Source organism: Ammospiza caudacuta, chromosome 11 (assembly GCF_027887145.1).
Source record: "Ammospiza caudacuta isolate bAmmCau1 chromosome 11, bAmmCau1.pri, whole genome shotgun sequence".
Classification (NCBI taxonomy): Eukaryota; Metazoa; Chordata; class Aves; order Passeriformes; family Passerellidae; genus Ammospiza; species Ammospiza caudacuta.
The window spans coordinates 1,235,110-1,260,864 of record NC_080603.1 but is presented as its reverse complement, the minus strand read 5'-3'; the positions used below and the strand labels follow the sequence as shown (position 1 = coordinate 1,260,864).

General features: G+C 39.7%; 2 pseudogenes; both read right to left on the bottom strand.

Moving 5' to 3' along the window:
- LOC131562396 (zinc finger protein 721-like) overlaps window positions 1–25,755 on the bottom strand; it is a 277,587-nt pseudogene that overhangs the window by 166,417 nt on the left and 85,415 nt on the right.
- LOC131562398 (synaptonemal complex protein 1-like) lies at window positions 3,531–25,712 on the bottom strand (annotated as a pseudogene).

The window sequence follows — 25,755 nt, the reverse complement described above, 5'->3', positions numbered from 1 at the left end:
TTTCTCTGAAAGATTCAGGTGTCCTGTGGCTGCTATCTGGTGCGAGTGCCTCATTCCTTTCTTTAAAAAAACCCCACTAACATAGTTCTTCTAACTGCAAAAGTTACCTTTTAATTACAAGACTACATTTATTATTAAACTGTTAATACAGCACTACTGATCAATACATCAAAATACATATGGTAAATGTGAAAATGCCTGTATTTTATGATTGGCTTTTTGCAAATATTAAAATGAATATTATATGTGTTGTGTTAGAAAGTAATGCTGTATTAATTCCCTTAAGTACCGTGTTAAATATAGTTTTAGGTAATAAAAATTGTTAACATAGAAATGATACTATGTAGGATACTTTTTTAAAGAAAGGACTTGCAGCAAGATAGCAGCCACAGACACCTAAACCTTTCAGAGAAAAAGAATTTATTGCTCTCTTATCAGAAGAAACGAACTTCTTCCCGCCTCGAAGGCACTGTTAGGATTCAGAGAAAGAAGCTGACACTGACCAGAACCACAGAATCCTGTGTTTGAATGTTTGAATGGAATTTATGCATCATCTATGAGGTGTATGAATATGCAATGAGTTATTATTTTTAAGGGTTAATCTTCGTTAGCGGGGGTCCTTTTTCGGGCTCGTGCTGCCCAGAAAAAGGTACCCAGACGTCCGTAACTCTTTATATTTGTTGTCTCGTATTGTCCTAGTTCAAATTGTCCAAATTATTATTACTCTAATTGTATTACTATTTGTAGAACTATTTTATTTTTATTAAACTTTTAAAATTTTAAAAACAAGTGATTGCCGTTTTTCACACACCATAAGCACACGTACCTTTGCTTAAAACAATGCTTGCTTATTTCGAATACAATACCTGCTTGTAAGCCTTAAAACACAACGCACAGAGCTCCATTCTTAAGCTTCAACTTTCCTAATATCTTGCTAAATAAACTTTCTGCAGCTTAGAGAGCTATTCAGACAAGCATTAATACACAGGCCATTGTTCTATTTGCCCTTGCTTTTTCTACAGTTTAAATAATTTTTCTGCTGACCTATCTCATGGCTGTGCTCTACTCACAGTTCTGCTGTCTCTGAGGCCTGCCTTTTGCAGCTTTCCCAAAAGCCTCTGATTCTACGGATTCCCACAGTAAATATCTGCATAGAGCCCTACAATACGCACTTTTCCCAACTCCGGAATCGGCAAGGTCCAAACCCCAGAATCCCCCTCTCCCCCCCAAAACCCCTCCTGGAGCTGCCGCTTCCCCTCGGCGCTCACCTGCGGGACGCGGGGCAATGCGATGCTGCCGGGCCCAGCCGAGCTGCGGGCTCGCCGTGGAACCCCGCAATGCTCCTTCCCGGCTGCTGCTCCTCCTCGGGCTGCTCCCTCCGTGCTGCTCCTGTTCCTGCTCCTCCGCTTCTCCTCTCCCTCCCCTTCCTCCCGCTCCAAGCCCGGATCCCCCATTCGCAGCCCCTCTGCCCCACGGCCGCAGCAGCGCCGGCTCTGGGGTGTTGGGGAAGATGAAACAGGAAAGCCTTACAAATATGATTGTCTGGCAAAAGATTTTGAGAATATGGAAACTATAAGCAAGATTGAAATGAAAGCAAGCTTTGAGATCCCTCGGTTACTGAACAACGGGAAAATAACGGTGAGGCCACTGAAAGTAATCCCCTTTGGATGGAACAATTCCCTCTGCTTGCAGGCAGGTCCCAGGGTCAGAGCTGCCCCTACAGAAGGGGTCCAAAGAGGAGTTTTTAGGGTTTAAAATGTAGCCCTGTATGGTAATGCAGTGATTCTTACAGGCAGTATGGAAATGCTGTAGGATTTCTATATTGTACTAGATTGGTTAGTGAGAATCAGAATATTCAACATAGAAGAAGATTTATTGTATTGTAACGGGAACTTCGCTGTCTTAGCTCTTACCTCTCTTACTCTTGCTCTTACCTCTTGTCTCTTAGCTCTTGCCTTTGATGCTCTTAGCCCTTTTACTCTCTTATGCTTTTACTCTCTTACCCTCTCATCCTCTCTCCCCCTCTCTTCTCTTAGGCCTGCTCCGAGCTGTGGCTGCAGCTCCAAGCAGGGCCCTGCACCCAGGCCCTCTGCAGTAAAATCCAAATCCCAGCAGCGCCCTGCACCCAGGCCCTGTGCAATAAAATCCAAATCCCAGCAGTGCCCTGCACCCAGGCCCTGTGCAATAAACCCCAAATCCCAGCAGGGCCCTGCACCCAGGCCCTGTGCAATAAACCCCAAATCCCAGCAGGGCCCTGCACCCAGGCCCTGTGCAATAAACCCCAAATCCCAGCAGGGCCCTGCACCCAGGCCCTTTGCAATAAACCCCAAATCCCAGCAGGGCCCTGCACCCAGGCCCTTTGCAATAAACCCCAAATCCCAGCAGGGCCCTGCACCCAGGCCCTCTGCAATAAACCCCAAATCCCAGCAGGGCCCTGTACCCAGGCCCTTTGCAATAAACCCCAAATCCCAGCAGGGCCTAGCACCCAGGCCCTTTGCAATAAACCCCAAATCCCAGCAGGGCCCTGCACCCAGGCCCTGTGCAATAAACCCCAAGTTCCACGACCTGGCTGCAGAGATCTCTCATCTCCATGCGTCCTGACCGTGCTACCCCCATCAATCCTACACTGGGACAGGGGGAGAAACCCCCAGAGTCCCCAGTGATGGGCAGGGGGCTCGGGGATTAAGATGTACCTGTAGTTTTCTTGTTATGTCTAGGCTCTGAAGCAGGGTTTGTCATTGTTGTGAAACCAAGATTTGTCAGGACCCAGGACATCCCTCTGGCTGTCCTGAGCAGCCCAGACCCCTGCCAGGGGGCTCAGAGACGCTGGCACAGAGCCCAGAATGCCCCTGTGGTTTTGATTATGACCCATGGAGCAAGTTACCAACCTTCTATGAAGATCAGCAAGCCACAACAGTTTAGGTAGCATATTAGTGAAGCTATTACGGGGTGAAAAAGTAGATTTTGGGGTTTCTGGTATGGGGGTTCAGGGGGCAAGATGGAGGGAACTGTGTGTGTCCAGCTTTCTCCTTCTTCTTCTGCTGTGATGGTGGCACTTACAGATTGGTTTAGAGTAAAAGCCCACTGTCTAACATAGATGATAGGTATTGGAAAGTAATTGTAAACATTGTACACGTAGTTTGTAGTATAAAGACATAACACTGCCCCGGGGGAGGCAGAATGCCTCAGACTGTCCTGCTGAGCTGACCTTGGCAGGGCAGGAGAAAATTTTTTACAGATAAGATAAATGAAACAACCTTGAGACTGAGAAATGAAGAGCCCTGACTCCTTCTTCAAGCGCCGGGCTGGGAAAAGAGACTTTGGAACTTTTCTCGGGGTCACTCTGACCAGCCAGAGACCCTGACGCAGATTAATCAAGGATTAATACAGAAATAGATGTTCTAATCTATCCTTGCACTTCTGCTGGTCCCTAGGAAGGCTGGTGGGTGATTTCTGTCTGTGTTCAAATATTTAAAGCAACAACAAATAGTCCCACACTTTATATTTCAGATAAAGAATTTAATGGCATCTTAACATTGTTTTCACAATCTTATAATGTGCATATTTTACTCCTTGTGAAATCTTTTTAAATACAAGTAATTCTACTGAAATTTTAGAAGTTTCAAAACCATTTTAACATACTGAAAACATAACAGTCTAAAAAGACAGGTCTAACAGCCATTAAAATGCAGAAAAAAGCAAGAGGACTTCAGGTAAAAGAACATTGATTTAACAGCTACATTTCTTCCACTAAGTATTTATGTGTTTAGAAAAACAGAGCAAATGTAAAAGAACAGAAGTTTTTAAAACCAGAGTTTATAATGCCAGAAACAGCTTTGAAACAACTTTCTATGTAGTTCTATTTACTTCAAAATTTAAAATTGGCTCATTTTTGTCCCAACATTTTGAATTATTAAACACACTGAATATGACAGAAAAAAGCAACAAATTCCTAACTCTGAGAGAAGAACAACCGTGCAAGCAATGCCACAGCACTGGGCATTTCTGCATTTTAAGCAAAGAGCTTTACAGCATCTTTAATTTTCCTTTTCCTGTCCATTTTGGAGAGCACAGTCCAGCCCACCTGGCGCATTCTCCTCATGGTCTTGAGTTTCAGAGCAGAGCCTGGAGATTTCACACTGCATGGAGCTGGGCTCTAGGAAGGAAAATAAAGCCATCTTCTCGTTTCTGTAAACAATCTGATTAACTGCTTGCTTTAATCTTAGGAAAGGCTAACATACCTTTTTTGGTGCTGTGGAATGTAACTGTGAAGCTTGTGGATAATCTTTGTACAAATTTTTAAATGTTTCTTCTTCCGAGAGTATGCTCTATATGATTAAAAGTTGAAAGTTAAATAAAAAGTTACTTAGTCACACTATATTAAAATTACTTTTTCTTTCCGCCTAAGGATATTAAATTATGAAAAAGAAAAGTTGTCATTATGAGGAATAACAGTTCAATAAAAAGAATGTTAATTATGTACATACAACTACAATTCCAGAAAGAACCAATAAATTAAAAATATACATAAATATTGGCTGGAATGTGGAAGCCCAAACTCTTTATTTCCATTCTCAGCCCCAACAATGAGCACAAAGAGCTGCTCAGCCCATGATTTGTTCTCTGGCTCTTACCAGGAGGTCAGTGTGCTCAGAGCTGTCTGACTCAGTGTCCAGCTGCACAAGCACTTTCTGCTTTTTCCTGCTGCTCTGCTCTGCAGGCAGGTTTGTGCTTCTTCCACTCTGCATTTTATCCCTTGGAGGAGTCTTTATAACATATGTCTGGGAAAGAAAATGTTTCTATTTTTAGATCATATTTTATAGGGTAAATATGGAATCTAAAGCCAGTTTACAGTCTGATTTTCCAAGAATTCACCTGACAGAAATGGTGGAACTCTGATCTTTCCATCCAAACATGGAGCAAAGACCCAAACAAAGTGGGGTGGAAATATAATTTTTTATACTATTTTTGTTGCCAAATTAGGAGAATGAAGGGGAAGCTATGGAAGAGCTGAGTTTCATTGTACATTGTATTTAAGTTCTCCATGCTTATCTGCAGAAATTCAGGTTATTCTGAACTGTAGCCACTACGCTGGACTCTATCAAACATCAAAGAAAATGGGAACAAACAAAACTGCAGGAAAAACTTTCAGAGAAAGATTGATAGCTACATCAAGATTGGTGTTACTTAAAATAGTTTTTTCATTAGAAGTTAAACAGAGAAGCATTGAATGGCCCAGTGCAGTCCTTTTTTAGACAGATAACATCAAAATGGTGCTGGATTCCATTGTTCCACTGTGAAAACCACAAGTGAACTCCTGACAGGGAAGAAGGGTGAGCTCTGCACTCAGGACTACTTTGATACTTTGACCATTTTTACAGCTATATCAGCTTTTTTCTCTTCCATAGAGGAAAAGTGCCTTTACAAATGGACACTTGTAAGACTAAGTAAAAGAATTCTAGAGACATAAAAAATCAGCAACTGAGCAAGAAAAATTACACACTGGGAGCCCTTCCAGAAACTGCTGTCTAATATCTCCATGGAATGGTGTGACCCTTTAAAACCCCTTCTTATCCCAGGGGGGAAAAAAAATCATCTACAGAGAAGTAAGAAATACAGGCAGAAAAATGCAACAAGAAAAATTCACTGTTAGGAGTTACAAAACTTCAATGTTGGACTGCCCAAGGGACTTCCTGTTCTGACGAACACATTTTTTTTTTTACTTTTATTTTTTTAATTTTAGGAATATAATTTGGAGACTTTCTATTTTTTACATTAATAGATTCACTATATAGATCTAAACAAGGTTTAGGAGTCCTAGGAACATAAGTTTGTATTTTCTATAATTTAAAAAGTTTGAAGTCAAAAGCATTCCAATGTCTTTTGTTGAATGCAAATAAATTCTCATGGCACTTCAATTGACTCTACACATATAAACACTCCCAAATTCTAAAAGCAATTAAAAAGTTGAAGTTACCTTGTGTTTCTTTTCACTGTCAGGAATCATACTGCCAGAGTGCTCTTTTACAAGATTCTCCTACAAAAGAGTTATGTGACAGCAAGGAAGTATTTATTTGATTTCAGTTGTTAAAAATCTTCTTGGTGTAATGACAGAGCACAGTCTATAATCACAGACTGTTACAAAGTTCACACAAAAATATGAAAAATGTGACCAGGTTTAGTACAACCCCAGCATTCAAAAGTCACTGAAAAAACCCTGCAGTTTAGGGAACTTTTTTGCTTTAGCCAGTTAAAATTACCAAAAATAAAGGAGAGTTTTGTTTTGTTGTTTGTTTATTTATATATAATCTATAATCACAGACTGTTACAAAGTTCACACAAATCTATGACCAGATTTAGCACAACCCCAGCATTCCAAAGTCACTGTTTTTCTGTTCAGTTTCATTTCTCACCCAACTCCTCCCACAGCACAAGCCCAGGCCACACCTCTCACCCCCAGTGCTCAGGGAATAAAAAACTCCACCTTTTCTTCTATTTCTGCTCTCAGTTGTGCCTTAAGGGAGGACAGTTCCTTTTTCAAACATGACAGCTCATTTTCCTACAAACTGTTAAATAAAGGACAGGGTTAACTCTGCACAGCCCAGAAAAAGGAAAACAGTCCCAAGTGAGGCAGTAATTAACAGGGACACTCATTAGGTACACAAGATAATTCTATGTGCTTTTCAGCCCTATACTTGAAGCTTTGCTTTAGCTTGTTTAACAAAGACTGAAGCACTGTCAGAAACAGGTACTTGATCAGAAATGTTCAAGGTAATACCTTAAAACCCTTGGGAGAGCAGGGGTAAAGGGCACAATCTAAATATTTAAAACAAAAGTTTCCTATTCAAAGTGGGGAGTCAGAACATGACCCACTATCTGGAGGAGCAGACACAAACACACTGCTACTCCAATTTATTTTTAGAAACATTTGGAGTTTTTAGTGCCCAGAATAAGATCTGTTGCAGCAGGTTGGGTGGGACTGCTACTGGTAAAAATTCAAACCACACTGGAAAAGTTCCCAGAGAATGTCTCTGGTGGGAAGACCCCAGAGCACAGCAGGAAAAGAAACTCTAAGCAAATTGAAAAAAGATCTTTAGAAGTCACAAACTGACTGAAGATCACATCTTTTGTCTCTCTGTGCTGACGGTGGGCAAGAGGGAGGGATTGGAACAAAAGGTGTTTTAAAGGTTTATATTAACTCTTATTACTCACTTTTAATTCTATTAATAATAATTTTTGATACTATTTAAGTTTGAATCTGCTTTACCCTCAAAGTGTTTTTCTCCTAATCTTTATCTCAACTCAGTCCTTGAATTTTTCTTTCCCCTCCTCTGCTCAACAATAGCAAAGAAAAATGAGTGAATGTTTTTTTGTGTGTGCCTGCACTTAGCCAGTATAAAACCCCTACACAAGGACATCAGCCCCTTCCCTGAATTATTGACCATTGCAAAGTGCTCCTTACCAGGGCTCTTTCTGATGAGAACTGCTTTTGTTGTTTCATTTTATATACTTTTAACTCTGCATCTTTTTCTTCAACCATTTTATCATATTCATTCTGTGTCAAAAAAACCAAACCAACAACCAACTCAAAACATGTGACTAAATATTACAATTATGGAGTTATCCAGTCTTAAAACATCATTTTTTCAAACCAGGCTCTTAAGATTCATAAAGAAAAGATTCATTGATGCTTCTGCAGAAACTGTAAAACAGGAAATGCTCAATTCAAGTATTATTTTGTGGACTGGCAGAGAGTGCTTTATTTCTGTGCAGCAATATGTGCTCAGCACTAAGAGCCAGCTGTGCCATCTTTATTAATGTATCTGCTAAAGATATTGCAAAATGAGGAATAGAAAGGTAAACTAAAATGTGTCAGGCTAAACTGCTGACAGTCACTAGGTAACCTTTGAGAAAGAGGCCAAACTGATACTGAAAAATATTGCATTCACATGGTATCAAAGGAAGCCTGAACTGAAAACAAAAATCTAAAAATCCCAGAAGTTTAGATGACTGGAATTTATCTGCCCATAGGAATCTTTTCAAAATCTTCAAATGAACTTGATTTTAGATGATGCAAAGTCCAGCATGTGTTCAGCTTCCTTTTCCCAGACTCAGGCCTGTTTCTGCTTTTGAAAGGTCATTAACGTGGTGTCACAAGTTATAAACATGGTATTGACATGGTATCACCCATTGCAAACCACAGCAAGCAGGAAAATCTCTGACCTTGTGCTTTTCCATCAGTGCCACCATCTCAGTTATCTTGTGCTGACAAGATATCTGGCATCAGTTTCTCTCTGTATCATTGCAGTTTCATTACAAAGCAACCTCATCTTTTCTACCTGTTAGTAATAAATTGCATTTCATTCATCAACATAGCAATACATTTCTTTTAAATCTTAATTTCTTCTTCTCCCTGTGGTACAAAGTTTGCAATCCCACTTGGGCTTTATTTGCTTTCAAGATCCCTTTGCAATCCCTCATCTTTTCTGCAGATTGGTAAAATGGGCAAGATCAAAGGTACAGCCATGGCAGGCAAGCTCACTGCAAACCAAAATGCCATTTCAAGCACTCTGCCCTAACATTTCTTAGCATTGCCATCAAAAAATGCGTGGGCAGAAAAATACTAATATGGGAGAAGTTATAATCTAATTTAACTGGGCTGACCTTATACCAAGGGTGGAATTTCTTTGAACTATATCTTGAAAGAAAGAATTTTTAATGGAGTTCTCATTTTCAAAGACATATTCAAATACTTCAACCTAAGCACCTAATGTACTAAAGCTTTGCTCACAGGGATTCACAACAAGTTCCATTTATGTTAATAAGACTGAAATATGAGCAAGGACTCTGGCCAATAAAGCTTCATAAAAACATTTTAAATTAAAAAAAATTAAATTGCAGTAAAAATTAACACCTCTCACCTCTTCACAAAGTTTATTTTCATTTACTTTTCTTGTTTCTATGTCTTTTTTATAGATAGATGTCAACTTCTTCCTTATGTTGCTTGTTCATATTTTCCATCTCTAACTGCAATTTATTCACCTTTGGAGAATGCAGAATTGCTGCTCTTATTTGTTTAGGAATTACTATGTTAATGATTTTTTCTTACCTCTTATTTTTGAGCACAAACACTGTTACTTTTCAGGTATATGATTCACGTGTTTCCTATTTAAAAGTTCAGGTTTTTTTTTTTTTAATAAAGAGTTGAACTTTGGCCTGAAGTGAGTTAGAAAATACTCAAAGGAACAATGGCAACAGCACAATGGGGAAGACTGCCCTAAGCAGTCACCCTAAATGCTTTGAATGCCTCAAGAAAAAAACCCCACATGTTTGTTTTTTCTCTCTTGTAAATCTGTATCAGATTTTCACAGGTTTTATGGTACATTTTCCTCCCAGCTGTGCATTTTGATTACAGTTTTTCCTTTTAAGTTTATCATATGAATATCCTCAAAAAACTCCACTTTTCTTCAAGTGCAGTACCCAAAGCTGGACACAATATTCCCATCAGAGGGATTGCCACTGCAGAACACATTTAAAGAACAGACTAAAAAGAGTAATATATTTATATATATATATATATATTTCTTTTAAATGCTTTTCTGTTACAATGAGGTTGCTGAACCCTGTTCAGTCCACTATCAACAAAAGAAAAAAAAAGGAACAGATTGGAAACATCATTAATTGCAATGTGAATCCATCTCTTAAATGTCCAATAGTCAGTGCCCAATGATTAAAAATGGAAGCATCTTCTAAAAACTATGAGCTCATTCCTGCAAAGTCTGTATCCCAGATCCAAAAACCAGTTCAGAATGTATTTAACAAGTATTATCATTACTTAGACTGGGAGTTAAAAACACTCACCTCATCTTCTACATGATGTTATTCAAACCTACCTTCCCTTCATAAGTATTGCTTTTCTTGCTTTCTGCAGTAATTTTCTTTTTCAGCACCTTATTCTGTTGAAATTAAACAAAACAAGCCTTGTACCTTAATAAGTTAACAGAATTATGTCATGGTTTAACTGCATCAAGAAATTCTAGCTTTCATCAAGCAAATAACTCTCTGTTGTCCAGCTCAGGTTCCAGAACAATTCTTCAAACAAATGAATGTTCAGCTAATTTCTGTGATAATTACTATTTCTTCATGGCCTTAAGACAGGCTCCTCCTGAGCAGCAGCAGGGAATAACAAATGAGGTGCAGAATGGGAATTAAAACTAAGATGCTGCTGACAGAAGGTGTGAAGATGTCATGACCAAAAATACAAGTTATTTATTTTTACAGTGAAGTTACTACAGTTTGTGCCAGTGCAGAATTCTTTTCTACTCGTGGTAACTGAGATACTCATACACGTACATAAATAACACTATGCACTAAATGAAAAAGAGTAGAAGTTTATTAAAGATATTATTTTTGTAATTGCTCTTTTCAAATGAAGGCTCATTTAACAAATCAAGTGATCCCTAAGATGACTCTCTAATTTGCTCAGGGTTAGGATAAGAAAGGAGAATTTTTAAATTACATAGGTGTATCTAAAGACATCACAGCAGACACAAACCTGCTGAAAGGGCAACCCAAAATATAATGTGTTTATGTATTTGTGACATTTAAAATCTCTACACACCTCCTGCTGCAACTGTTCAATGCATTTGGTTTTATTTTCCATCTGTTTCTTTAAATGATTCATCTGAAAGAGATATTTCAGACATGAATTAGTAAGTTCTACAAATGACTCCCTATGTGAGCAATTCCTGTAGATGTTCTCAAACCTGCACTTGCACCAGTCTGGTTTGTTCCAATGGGACTGAAACACCAGATGACATGTTAGAATAATCAGAGTTTTAGCCATAAAGTACCACAAGATGTTAATTAATAACAGTGAACCAGTTCCTTAGTGGTTATGGAGTTAAGAAAGAAGAAGAAAAAAACCCCAAGATCTTCACAATTTAAAAAATGCTCTTGTGTGAAGTTCCCTACATCCATGAAAAAATGAATTTTCCCAATTATTTTCTAGAATCTTCAATGGCTTTTCCTTTCTTGAAATTTCATTTTCAGTTCTCTTAACCTGAAATTAAATTGTAAATCTTTGACTTTTACAATGAAATTTTGAAATTTGCTAAAAACCCCAGGTTGCTTTGAACCAATAGAAAGAAAAGTAAAAATGTTTGAATCTACTTAAGCTCAAACTCACACTACATATAAAAAGCTAATCCAGAGCCCATCCATCACTGAGTGGGTATATGAAAAAACAGAAAAGCAGGTTCTCTGTTTGCCTGAAAACAAACAAACAAATCTTTAATATTAAACTTCCAGCACAGAGTGAACATCCCAGTGACTGTGCTTGTCTTTTGAAATACCAGGGCTCAGATGTGGACACACAAGGGCACAGCCGGCAGCAGCTGGGAAAGAAGAAACCTCTGGCAGAGATCACATCCCCCAGGCAGAGCTTTGCAGAAAAAACCCCAACAAAGATTTTACATTGAATGCTGCCCTGTAGGTTCTGTAAGATATTTTCATGATACAGGACATACATTTTCTTCTCTTTCATCCAGTGTACTTTTCATCTCTTCAGCTGTCTTTGCCATTTTCTCCTTCAAAGACTCCAGTTGATTTCTAAGTGCCAAATTAACAAGCATTAGTAAATATTTCCTTATTGCCTTTAACTTATTTTCAGTACTTCTAATAAACCCAGATTTTATTTTCTGAAAAGAGCTGCTGGTGTTGATGGGAACTTCATAAGCTGCTCAATGAAAATGTTGTTAAAATGCAGCAACATGCCCAGTAAGTCAATATGTGAACTGTCCATACTTCTTTTAAGTAGGAAAAGATGTTCCAGGAACCCAAGGAAGATACATCCTGACCTGGACTATTGCAATGCAGCTGTGAAATATGGGAGCTGCCTGTCTGTTGAACTGGGGAGGATACAGAGAGTAACTCTGATCCAGTTTTGCCTCGTCACATTTAATTCATAACCTTCAGTTTCCATTTTAATTTCTTTCACACCTGAGATGTCTAATGCAAAACAAGACAGCTCCTACTGTGTAATACAAAATGATGGCAAACATTGCTCCTGCAGCAATTGGTATTTCTAATCTGAGAAAATTTCTACTTGGCCAACAGCAATTCTGAATAGTTTCTGTTTAGCTGTGTAATCTAGAAAAACATTAATCAAAAAATCCCAGAAAGCAGCATTTGAACAGAACAAACTGAGTCTACTTCCTTTAACAATATCAGTTATTATTATTTGTTTTTACTTGCCTTAGCTGGCTATTTGCCTCTTCTAGGTTTTCAACTAACTGCTTTGTATTTTCTTCTTCTTTCTTACTATCCTAAATAAAGACCCATGTGTCAGCAAAGAAATAAAATTCAAAGTGACTTCTTAAACAATTCAAAGACATCCAAAGCACACTGACCTGCCTTGTTCACAAGTGTAAATACACTTCCTTTCCAATTCAAATACAAAAAATAGCTCAGGTACTCTACAGACCCAAGTCATGTTGCAGCTCATCATCTAATTTGTGAAACTGAGTAATTTGTCAAATTGAATGTTGTCCTTTCAAGAAAGCTGGAAGTTTACAACTTGCCTCTTGTTGTTCTTGCAGCTTCTGGAGTTTTGCAGCCACAGCATTTTTCTCTTGTGCTGTTTGTTCTTTCTCTAGTGAAAGCTTACTGAGATACACTGTTAGCTGTTCATTCTTTAACCTAATTTAAATCAAATGCCCAAGAAGAATAAGAAGATACATTTTGAATTCTCCTTTTAAATTAAACTTACCCATTATCAAGTGTTATTGCATGCTGAAAAAAAGTCCAGGCCTTTATCTACAAATATAAGCTTTGCAGCAGAGTCAGAGAGATGTAAAAAGGTGACAGAAGAAGGAAGGAAAATCAGAGTCAACTTTTATATAAATATAATGGTTAGTGAAGGTGATGTAGTTCAAAGCAAGATTAGCAATGAATTCAGAAACTTTCTCTTCTTGTTAAATAAGTCAGAGAGATATGGAACAACTACATATGCCATAGAACACATACAAATAGAGAAAGTGGAATTTAGAAATGTAAGTATATAATTAATGGCATATATGTGGTTCAAAACTTCCATTAGAAAACAATCATAGTTCATTTCACTGTGGATTAAAGAAACTTCTATATTACACCAAAACTAATTCAATATTATATTTTCAAAATGGTCATACACCTCTTGTTCAAGATCTGTTTTCAGAGTCACAAGCTGCTTTAAATAATCTTGTTCCTTCTCAGCTGTACATGTCAGCTGTGCTTTCAAATCCTGGAATTCTTTCTGCAAAATGAAAAGGAAGAGTTTTCAGTATCCATGTGCAAACTCCAACTGCTGGAGGTTATCAGACATGAGCTAAGAGCACAAGGCTTTCAGAAGAACCCAACAACATCCATGTCATGGATTATCCAGATTGGATCTTTGCAGTCTCTGCTGGGATCTGGAAGTGGTGTGAGACAGTGAACTGTGACACCGGTGCTGTTCATGTCTGTCCCCTGCTGTGAGTTTCATTACCTGGGCTGCACAATTAGGGTGGGACCCTGCTCTGGGTGCTGTTTCTTATGTATAAACTTGAATCCAAGTCATGATGTGTAACTTCACTATTTCTAAAAACATGTTACTGTTGCCCTGCTTCAGACCTCTCTCATCTGGAGAGCGTTTTCATTTCTCTCTCCACATTTTTCTCTCTCTGCATATTTTCTACAGTAGCCTCAAGATTCTTCTTCAATAAAAGTCGTCCAATTTACCCATTTTAGAAAATGAGTGAAACTCAGTTCAGAACATTCAATGCACAGATTATAAGAACAAGCAGACACAGTAAAACGCACACATGATTTCAGACTATCTTAACTTTAGTTGATATGGATTCTTGTTAGGCTTGTAAATATAAAATCATAATGAAAATAAACCTCTGTTAAGAGTGTATTTCATATAGCTTAGACTTCTGTGACAGAAAATGGGCCTGTGTCACAGCACAGCAGGGTTCACAGAGGCCAGAGCTAATTCCTTCCTGGAAGGAAGAAAAAATGGGAAAACTTTATATCCAGAGGGAGTGGCATTTGAATGGGCATGAACAAAGAAGGAAATAACCAAAAACCTTGAGATGGAAAACCAAAAACATGGGAGACAAGAAAAACCAAAAGCACAGGAGACAAGAAAAACAGAGGCAATAAAGAAGTTCTTCAAAGAAAACACTGAAATTGTGTGTGAGAAAGTTTAGTAGAAATGTTAAGGTTGACTAGAGAAGAGTTTATTTATGGCATTTAAGATACTTAAAAAGCAAGAGGAATTTCATATGAAGAGCAAATGCCATGAGATTAATAAAATGAACATTCACCAGAGTTTCTGACAGCTCTTCAAGTTGCACTTCTTTATCACATTTCACTTTAGTCATCTCTTCTACAGCACATGGAATGTAAAATGAATGGAACAGAAATGATTTTTCATATTTAGCAGGCAGTATAAAACATTTACCCTTTTGCAATACCCAGTTCTCAAAACTTGTTGGATTAAGTTAAGAAACTGAAAAGCTAATTTATGACTTAATCTAAATGTAGACTTGAGAAAATGATTCAGACATTAGCAAATCTATATCTGAAGAGAAACTAAATATATATCTTAAATAAAATTTAGAGCCTATTATGTTTTCCACTAATATAGCTTCAAATAAACCATGGACTGTAAGACTGGAGTGTTCTCCAAGTATTGATGCACCTGCATTGTTCCAGAAAAAAAATCTGAACTGCTGAAGGTATCAGATGGATATGCTGAGAAAGGAAACTAGTTGTTACTAACTTCCAGATGGTTTCTATGTGCACATTCACAATTCTGGGATTTTTTGCAAGTTCTCAACAACAAGGCAGAGCTCTTACTCTGGGGACTAAGGAGCACATCCCTAGAAACCACAGGATATCAAATTGATGATATTTAAAGACAACCCCTGCCAGCATCATTCCACTTCCAGCATGGGGAGGGTCACAGAAACCTCCATGGGAGGGTTTTATCTCTGCTGCAGAAGTCACTCATGGCACCTGCAGTGCTGCTGCTCTGAGCTGCAAACCAAAATGACCTGCAGAGGAATTCATGCATGAATGGTCTGACTATTGGAGCTGTGCACAGCACTGCCCTTTGGCTGCTGCCAGCACCAATGAGCCCCAAAGAAAAGGGATCAGCTGAGTAAAAATAAATCCAGGCATTCCTGACAGGCACAGGCACTGTAAAATCATTTCCCAGCTACAAGAGACAGTCCATTTCCAGACAACAGCAGAAAACATTTTTATTACTGCCCAGCTCATTTTCTGCCTTTCTACAAGCCTTACCCAGTTCAGCAGATTTATTCTGGAGCTCCAAGGTAAGCAGCTTTGAATCATCTTCAGATTTCTTTAATCTAAGAAAATGGTAGATTAAAAACCCCAAATGTAGAGTACAAAGCACTGCATTTGAAACTTCAAGGACAATAAGACAAAGTCTTACCACAAGCACTTTAAGAACATTTACCTTCCAACAGGCAGGTGATAGATCTGCCTGCAACACACATCAAATTTCACTTTTACAACCTCAGAACAGTAGACATAAAAGTAAACAAATATATACCTACAGAAATCTGTATTTCTTAAAGAGAGAATTGTGAAAATTGGAAGGGGCAAAAATTTAGTTTTTATACAGTATCAACTATCACAAACAAAAAAAATTACATTAAACTCTCTGCATTTAGACCACTGTGGGGAAAAACCTCCAAATTTCAGCTTCATTTCCAATTGTTCTTGATTTTGTCATAGACTGCAACTTGTAAGATCACTCTTGGAATTTAAACTCATTCATTTACCTATTTTGCTCTTCTTGCAGCAAGCTTTTCAAATTGGCAACAGAAGTCTCAAACTCCTCTGTCAGGGCTGCAAGCAAAGCCTTCAGTTTTTTACATTCTTCCTCCTGCTCTTCCTTTTCTCCAGTGACCTGAATTAATGTCTTCACTGTAGTCTAGAATTCAGTTTCCAACTTCTTTTGAGACACCTTCAAGACATGATATTGTTTCTAAACATGTTTTGCAACAAACAGCTACAGCTGTTTCATGTGCAAAGTATCCATTATTATTTATGCAAATGCTCATCTAATCTATTTCTACTGTAAAACTATAAGCAAGGGGTACCTCTGCCTTTTGCAATGGAATTTTAGCCTCTTCCAGCTCTGCCCTCAAATGTTCTTTACTGACCTGGGATTCCTTTAACATTTTTTCATTATGTACTAAACAAAAAAAGATGTTTATATTTTTAAAAATAGGATATTTACTAAAAAAATGCTGCTAAAAATGGAATATTACATACATTTAAAGAATGTAACAAAGACCAATGGTACTAATATCATCTACTATAAAATAATATATAAAATTTGAATATAGATGGCTTAAAAATATTTAAAATCAAGTTCTGAAAAGTGTCCTCAGTGACATCTGCCTGACTGTACATTTGCAAAACTGAAGCAACATATTTTCCCCTTGCAATTTTCAAAAGCTCTCACTGCTTGACTCCCCCTAAAAACTGCCCTGCCAGTCCTGCTCCCACATGAGCAGCTCCCGCTCCAAACAAAAATAAGGCCTTCAAGGCCCCAGAATTCTGCTGCCAACCAGCAACAGAATAAGACTATCATGGCCCTGTTTCCTATGCTTCTATACACAATTACATCTAATAAATAAACAATCATAAACAACTACATTTCAATTCTAGAAACAATTACATTTAAACACAGCAGGCAGAACTCTTACATTTTGCTTCCATTAAGTCAGCAATCTTATTTTGTGACGTCTGCAGCTGAGCCTTGATGTCTTTTATGACATCATCTTTTTCATCTCTCTGTATGGTAAGAGCTGAAATCTAGAAAAGTGCAAGAAATATCATCATGAAGTCTGGAGAAGGGACAGATATTGATTTTCATTTGTACTCTAGGTATGGTTAGCAGCCATTTTGCTGTCATTCAAGTTAGATTAGATAGATAGATTAGATTAGATAGATAGATAAGATGAGATAGATAGATAGATAGATAGATAGATAGATAGATAGATAGATAGATAGATAGATAGATAAATAATATTTGGCTAGATATAATCTTAGCCAAATATTGATCAAGTCACATAAATCTAAACAAAGAAGTTCTCCAATTCAAAATCAAACCATAAATTCCAGGAGACTAAAGGTACTGAAACACCACTAAACTTAGCAGAATTTGACTTAAATGCAGCTTCAGATGTTATTTTGTCTTTTTTACTAATGCCCAGAAACACTTCTTGGCTCTTGCATTGCCCCTTTAGGCACAAATAAAGCTCTACATCTTAGAAAGTAAAATGAGCAAACCTGCTTTTCCTTTTGACTGACTTCCAGTTTGCATTCTTTCTCAAACTTGTCCACTTTTTTTGCTTCTTCTTTTACTTTGGAGATACAGTAACATCCATAGTTAACATTCTAGCTGAAATATACTCCAAGTTCAATACAACTTCCACTTTAAGACTGCTTGGAATTGTACAGCTGTACCATTTGTTTCCCCAGAGTAATTGTTGAGGCAATGTTTGATTTTATAATCAAAATACTAACAGAAAAGAGCATGTGAAAATGAAACAGGAACATACCAGACTATACATACAGAGAGAGAGCATTTAGCTAAAGTTTCTGTAGCTATACACTAGTGCATTGTCATTTAAATAAACAAACTATGGGAAGTAAGTATTGATCTCTAGACTGTACTTCACAGACAAAACTTCAATTTTGAGTGACTGTTTGAGAAATAAAGTTCCAGCTTTGGCCCAGTGGAACAGCAACAGAAGGGGCCAGGCAGTGACCAAAGGCAGCAGGAATAAAAGAAGGGTCCCAGTGTCTCAGTGTGAGCTGCTCACCATTCCAGCCCTTCACATTTCTCTGCCCTGACACTGCATGTGTAACACAAGCTATGAAGTACAAAACTGAGCCAGCTGCATAAACACAATAAACAGAATTCTCACATTTGAAACTCATTTCCAATCTGTCGTTCTCTGCTTGCACACGAAGCTCTTCAAATGCCACTGTCATTCTCTAAAAACAAAATTTTATATTTGAAGTTCAATACTGGAAACCCTGGAACTTCTCCAGGGGCTGCTGCCCACCTCAGCCATTCTAAGGAACCAGCAGGGAGGTGAAACAGAGCCCAAAGAGAAGCCAGAAGCTGTGGCAGTGACCCAGCACTAAGCACACATCACCCAGATCACAGGATCTACATCCCACACACTGCTGCACCTTCTCCATTGAATGTGTTTGATAGAACACAAAAATAATTCTTGAAAAGGGATTGAAAACCCAACTTCCTGCATCAGACATGACATGATACCCACACAGGATGGATACAAACAGTATCCCAACATAAACATGGAACTCAGCTCAGCTCACATAACTCACATTCCTTGCATCAAGCTTGCTCACTTACTTCTATGTTGCTGTGAAGTTCCTCATACAATTGTATTGTTGCTTCCTTTTCCTGTTCATCTATCAAAGCAAGAACATATGAGAAAGTTTTTCTTTTGAACAAGAATGCCAGCTGCCCAAGTCATTACACTCAATCAGCAAAATGAATTAAAAAAGGAATTCTCAGCTCCATTCTTATTAAATAAGTCATTATGAAACATGGTGTCAAAAGTTACAGAATCTAGGGAAAAAGTGTATTTCATTGAAACATTGAGCAAGCTCAGCTTTTAAATTTCCTTCCTAAGATTTTTTTTTTCTGTGAAAAGTGTAATTCTGGATCAGTTTATGTGACATAGTATTAATAGTATTAATGCTGTTGAATAATAATGTATCAGAACTGTTAGTATTTATAAACTGTAATCTAGGGTTAGCACTGAATTTCTTCCTATCAGCAGATACCTATACCCACAGAGCTGTCATTAAAAAATTGCAACAACACTCCAGGTCCATATTTTCCTTCTTTCCTTTCACTTTTGTGATTGATACTATTTTTTCCTAAGAAAACAATTAAAAAGAGAACAGTAACAGAAACAGCTATCAAAAAAGAACAACACATCTATATACAAGTGTTTCTAGAATTAAGGCTAAAAAGAAACAGACATTTAAGTATCCAGGATCAAGTTAGTAAAATTCTAATTATTATAATAACGATTCTAAACTACATATAAAGTAGGATTTCCAATCAAGAACATATTTTAAAACCTCAAGAATTTAAACTTCGTTAAGTTATCCAACTGACTTGGCTTGTTCAGTTTCATGAGAAGAATTCCAGTTACTCATTATACCTTGGGGTTCAGACCTTTTTTCCCCATAAATATGTGATGGCTGAAAACAGGAAATGTCAGCTCGGGAAATTTGTTTCAGAGTGCTGGGAATTCAGAGTAGATTCTACTGCCTGAAACCAGGCATGAAGTGTCACTTCTCATGTGTGAATACATTCCCAGAGTGTGGCTGGGACTGCAAAGCTTCAATGGGCTGAGCAGCCTTGGGGAGCCCTGCCCTGCCCTGCAGTGGCTCCAGTGCCAGTCGGGGCTGTGGGCACTGCCTCAAACCTGGAGCACTGTTTGGGCACCCAAAGAGCTCCCAGGCTGGCAACCTTGCAGCAAACAATCTCACTGCCTTCAAAAGCCCTCTGCATTTAGCACTACAAACCACAAGTCTGTTAGACCTGGGGCTTCACTTCCAATTTTGTGAGCCACTTAAAATTCATTTCTCATTCTGAGAGCCACATCCAGTAGATCTCAACTGCAGAACTTTTCTGAACAGCAGGAGAAGTTTCTTCTTCTTGCTTCTGTTTGTGAATTTAGAGCAAGCTAAAAGTACATTTACTCTGATAAATAAAAACTAAAAAAGCATTTACATTTGCTGGTCTTCTCTGTGAAGCGAGTGCAGGTTTCCTTGAGCAGATTACACAGATGCCTTGAAGCAGCAGCTCTGAAGGAGGGGAAAATATCATGCTTGCACAGGAGTGCACAGTGCTTTGTGCACCTAAGGAGCAACAATGGAAATGACCTTCAAAATTTAACAGCTACACAAAACTGCCCACATGGAAACTGATTATTTCCACCACAAAAATATATCCTTGGTTCTATTACTTACTCTTTCAAGAGATCTTTATTTTCACATATCTCATCTTCCAGTTTCAAATGGAGTTTCTCATTTTCAAACAGATTTCATAGGGAACAAATGCAAAAAGACACTGTTATTGAAAATATATATTAGAAATGCACTTGAACTTCTCAAATCCCGCATGAAAAAGTCATTTGGGGCATCAGTAGACAGAAGTCTGTTTTATCTGGTATTACATGCTGAGTCATCTTTTGCATGAAAGATGTAATAATTAATGAACAATCATTTACCAGCAACTGAGACATTTACAGGTATATTCTTCATACACACCCTCACACAGGACAGGTGCCTGCAACTTCTCAAAATAATCATTTTCTCAAGGCACAAACCAAACTGCAACAGTCTTTAATATTTAATTGTATCAATAATAGTGTCATACTGAATCAGGAAGCACTGAACTTCATCTATTCAATGTACACTATACAATACTGGCCTGCAGTTCTTGAATGGCTTTATTCTGTGCTTCAATAATCTTTCTATTCTCTTGGAGTTTTCTTTCTTTCTGGTTTAGTTCCGTTTCCACAGTCAGTTTCCACTGCTTGATCTTCTCAGCCTCTTTGTAGAGTTTTGAGAACAATTCATTCATTGTTTCTGGATTCTATTAAAACAGGTTCCACAAGTTAATCTCAAATACTATCTAATTAATAGTATATAATATCTAATTAATACTGTTGTAGATAATGTATTTATCTCTTAGAAACATCACAAGAGTAATATTTTTTTTCCACAGATGGTGATATAAGCTTATATATGATCAGGAGCCCAAGTTTAAATCGTTGTGCATCCTCTGTGTATGTATCAAAAGGCATTACAGGGCACATAGGAGATACAAATACAATGAAATATCCCAAAACCCCTTCAGACATCACCAAATAGATGGGCTTAAAGACACAGACAACTGCAGTCCACCAAAATCAATAAAAATTTTGCCAGAATTATCAGTGAAGCCAAAATTCCTTCTAGCAGGTTCTTCACCCCATTTCTGTCCTCTCCTTCTGACAGACACTGCTGAGTTAAGTAAAAGCAGCTTCAGAGACTTTGCCCAGGAGTACCTGTGATATTGCCATGGACACACACAGAATCACAGAATCACAGAATAATGAGGTTGGAAGAGACCTCTCAGATCATCGAGTCCAACCTATGCCCTGACACCTCAACTGCAGCACCAAGTGCCATGTCCAGGCTTTTTTAAACACATACAGAGATGGAGATTCTACCACCTCCCTGGGAAGAGCATTCCAGTGCTTCATTATTCTTTTAGTGAACATTTTTTCCCTAATATCCAACCTATCCCCTCCCTGATGTAGCTGGAGACTGTGTTCTCTGGTTCTGTCAGTGCTGCCCGGTGGAAGAGATCAACCCCACCTGGCTCCAACCTCCCTGCAGGAAGCTGTAGAGAGCAATAAGGTCACCCCTGAGCCTCCTCTTCTCCAGGCTAAACAGCCCCAGCTCCTTCAAACGTTCCTCACAGAGCTTGTGTTCCAAACCCCTCCCCAGCCTTGCTGCCCTCCTCTGGATGTGCTCCAGCATCTCAACGTCCTTCCTAAGCTGAGGGCCCAGAACTGGACACAGCACTCAAGGTGCAGCCTCAGCAGTGCCCATACAGGGGCAGAATGAGCTCCCTGCTCCTGCTGGCCACACCATTCCTGATCCAGGCCAGGATGCCATTGGCCTTCCTGGCCACCAGGGCACACTGCTGGCTCATGTTCAACCGGCTGTCACCAGCACCCCCAGGGCCCTTTCTGCGTGAGCACTGCCCAGCCACACTGTCCCCAGCCTGGAACGTTGTAGGGGACTTCTGTGGCCAAAATGTGGAACTCAGCACTTGGACTGATTAAACTTCATGCTGCTGGACTCTGCCCATCCATTCCACTGATCTAAGTCTCTCTGCAGAGCCCTCCTTCCTTCCAATAGATCAACACAAGCTCCCAGCTTAGTGTCCTCTGCAAATTTACTCATGAAGGACTCAATGCCCTCACCCATGTCATCTATAAAAATATTAAACAGAACTGGTCCCAGTACAGCCCTGAGGGACAGCACTGGTGCCTGGCTGCCAGCTGGATGCAGCACCGTTCACCATCACTCTCTGGCCCGGCCATGCAGCCAGTTCTGAGCCCATCACAGAGTGCTCCTGTCCCAGCCGTGGCTGCAGCTTCTCCAGGAGTGTGCTGTGGGAGACAGTGCCAAAGGCCTTGCTGGAGCCCAGATACACAACACCCACAGCCTTTCCTGCACACACCAGGCGGTCACCTGCTCACAGAAGGAGCACAGGTTGGTCAGACATGACCCACCCTTGGTAAAGCCCTGCTGGCTGGGTCTGATAGCCTGGCCATGCTGGGAGTGCTGTGTGATAGCACTCAATGTGAACTGCTCCATTATCTCACCTGGCACTGAGACCAGGCTGACTGGCCTGGAATTACCAGGATCCTCCTTCCTACCTTTTTTGTACATGGGTGTCACACTGGCCAGTGTCCAATCATCTGGAACCTCACAGTGAGCCACAACTCCTGATAAATGATGGAGAGAGGCTTGGCAAGCTCATCTGCCAGCTCCCTCATCACCCTGGCATGGATCCCATCTGGACCCAGGGATTTATAAATATCCAAGTGTCCCAGCAGTTCTCTGCTCACACACGGAGCAGGAAGGAAAAGCACCACCCTTGGCACCCTTGTGCCCTTAGAACACCTTGAAAGTGCCCTACAAGCAGTGCTGGGCCAGTGGTCGAGGCAGGGAGAGCAATACAAGAGCCCTAAGGGCCCTTTGGTTCACTTACAACAGCCCCAAACACCATCCTTGTTTTGGCTGCATCACAGTTTTGTTACAGTCCTGATGGTACTTCAATAGCTTAGGATAAAAAAGTCTAAAAAGTTGTCAGGGATATGAAAATCAGCAGGGAGAGCACAAGAAATGTGTTTTGTGCTAGCAAACAGTGTTTTGTAGCTGCAAAGTACAGAAGCTATTGCAAAAAAAATGAGCTGTACTGAGTTGTGCTAAAGCAGAGATGTGCTGGTAAAGACACTGTGAAAGGAATCCAGTGCTTGAGGAAACCACTGAATTCATTGTTTTACAGATAAAATAAAGCCAGACCAGGCAATTGGGATAATCCACTTCAGTTTTCCAAATAATACTCTGACTTCAACCCTTCTGCCCCTCAACAGAGTATTCAGAAGCAGTTCCACAAGGATACTTAAATGTTTAAATCTTACTCTAATTAAAGCTCATAGACTTTGCAGACACTTCAAACAAAGAAAAAACAACAACAATATTGCAATCACCTTAATTTTTAAAGATTAATTTCCAGGCATGTTCACTAAATCACAAATATCTCCTCTAAAGGGATTCAGCTTTAAACAGGAGACAGAAAACCTTATTCTCTTCTGACTACTTCCTTTAGCCCTGAAATATCTACTGAATAATGCTTTAGGCGCTGTTTGGGAACAAATTCAAAAGACCCTAAGGAATTACATGTGCAGAGCTGATACTTAGCTGACCTCTTCATCTACTTCAGAGCAAAGTTTCACTTGCTGTGAAATTGTATCTGAAACATGAAGAGATTTTGATCAATGTATTTCTAAAAAAAGTAACAGTGAAACTGTATTTAACAGTTACAGATATGAAACTGTGAGACTACTCATGAAAATTAAAACTTGACAATATATAAAAATCTAAAGAAGGTGCATGGCAAATATTCCAATCGTACCTGAATCAGTGATTTCGCCACGGCTCGACACATCGAATGGCAGCTTAAATTCATCAACTGAGTGTCTGTTAATACCCTGCACAAATTTAAAAATTAGTTCCTTAAGAGTAGATTTGCAAAGAAGAATTATAAAAGCCAGAAAAAATCCCTACAGATGATGTGAAAATAGAATGTGTCATTAATTAAACAGCTGCCTACAATTTTCAAAGCCCAAGGGATTGGTAATGGCTTTGGAACTCACTTCTTACTTCCCAGTGGTTGATCAAACTGTTGGTGTCCTGCAGTTTGATTTACAGACTGTGGCCAAAGGGGAGCTTTCAAAGCAGGGAACTCAGCAGCTCCTGCCTGTCTGGGCACTGGTGCATGGCAAAGGACTCAAGGAGAAAAATTACTTTTCTGAAGACTTCAGTAGTTGATATTTCTTTTTTGCTTTATTTCCAAGGGCACTTCTAAACCATATCTGATTATGTTTCAATATGAAAATACCCTTTTACAAGTTTTTGAAGTCACATAAGTTCATCCTGTAAACAGCTAACTCATCTGATGTCAGAATATCCTGTTTGATTCTCAACATATTTCATAAGGAGCTTCGACATGAAAAAATAACTTGTTGAATTCTCATACCTCAGTGTGGGGACAGAACATTTTCACAGCACACCTGATCTGGTGAGACCAAGACACCAATGCCAGTGCGAGCATCTGAGTGGGGCCTGTGGGAATCCATAAAATCAGAGGGGTTTGGGAAAGCTGCAAAAGGCAGGCCTCAGAGAGAGCAGAACTGTGATCAGAGCCAAGCAGCAGCCATGAGATAGGTCAGCAGAAAAATTATGCAAAAAGTAGAAAAGTAAGGACAAATAGAACAATGGTCTGTGTATTAATGCTTGGCTAGAATAACTCCCTAAGCTACAGAGAAGTTTATCTAGCAAGGTATTAGGAAGTTCTAAGCTTAATAATGGAGCTCTGTGCATTGTGTTTCAAGGCTTACAAGCAGGTATTGTATTCAAAAAAGGCAAGCATTGTTTTAACCAAAGGTACCTGTGCTTATAGTGGTTGGATAGAACTACTATCAATCTGCTTTTGCTTTGTGTGATTGGTCAAAAAACTTTTAAAGTAAGTTGTAACATTAAGTTCTTTGTCTGCTGCCTGGGATGTGAGCTGCTGGCATCTTCCATTGTCACAACCATGTAATACGACTGATGCTGGAAAATAAAACAGCTCAAGGCAGTTCCTCAGCAGCCCCAACCCATTGGTGATTTGTACACAGACTCCGGTCAGCGATAGAGTCCTGCTCACCCTCTGGGCTGAATTACCCACAGCAAACGCGGACTTACAACACAGAGCGGAAGCTCCAGAAGATGATTCCCTTCAGTTTTGAGAAAACACAACAACAAAAGTCTTTGAAATTCAAACCGGAGATGTCTGTGCATGTGCCACTCTAGGCATACACACAGAAATGAGTCCAGTGCAGGAGCCGTCCAGGCCTATGCAGGGGCAGGTGTGTGTGTGTGCTCCAGCTCTGCTGGGACAAGGGGCAGGTGTGTGTGTGCTCCAGCCCGGGGCTCTTTGGGGGCAAGGGGCAGGTGTGTGTGTGCTCCAGCCCGGGGCAAGGAGCAGGTGTGTGTGTGCTCCAGCTCGGGGCCCTGCCGGGGCACTCCCCGGGCCCAGCACTGTCCCCGTGTCCCCGGGAAGGGCCCCTGCACTTTCCCCTCGTCCCCTCCTCAGCCGCGGCCTCCAGAGCAGCACAGCCCGAGGGAGCGGCCGGGGGGGGGTGTGGTATGGACCGCCCTCAGCGGCCCCGCGGCCGAGCGCTCACCTGGGATCTGCCCGCAGACACCTGCCCAGCGCTCAGGCGCGGCGGCATGAACAATTTAAAGCGGTTTTCCTTCTCCATGGCTCCGATAAAAGGGCGGGCGGGGCTGCCCCAGCTCCCGGCG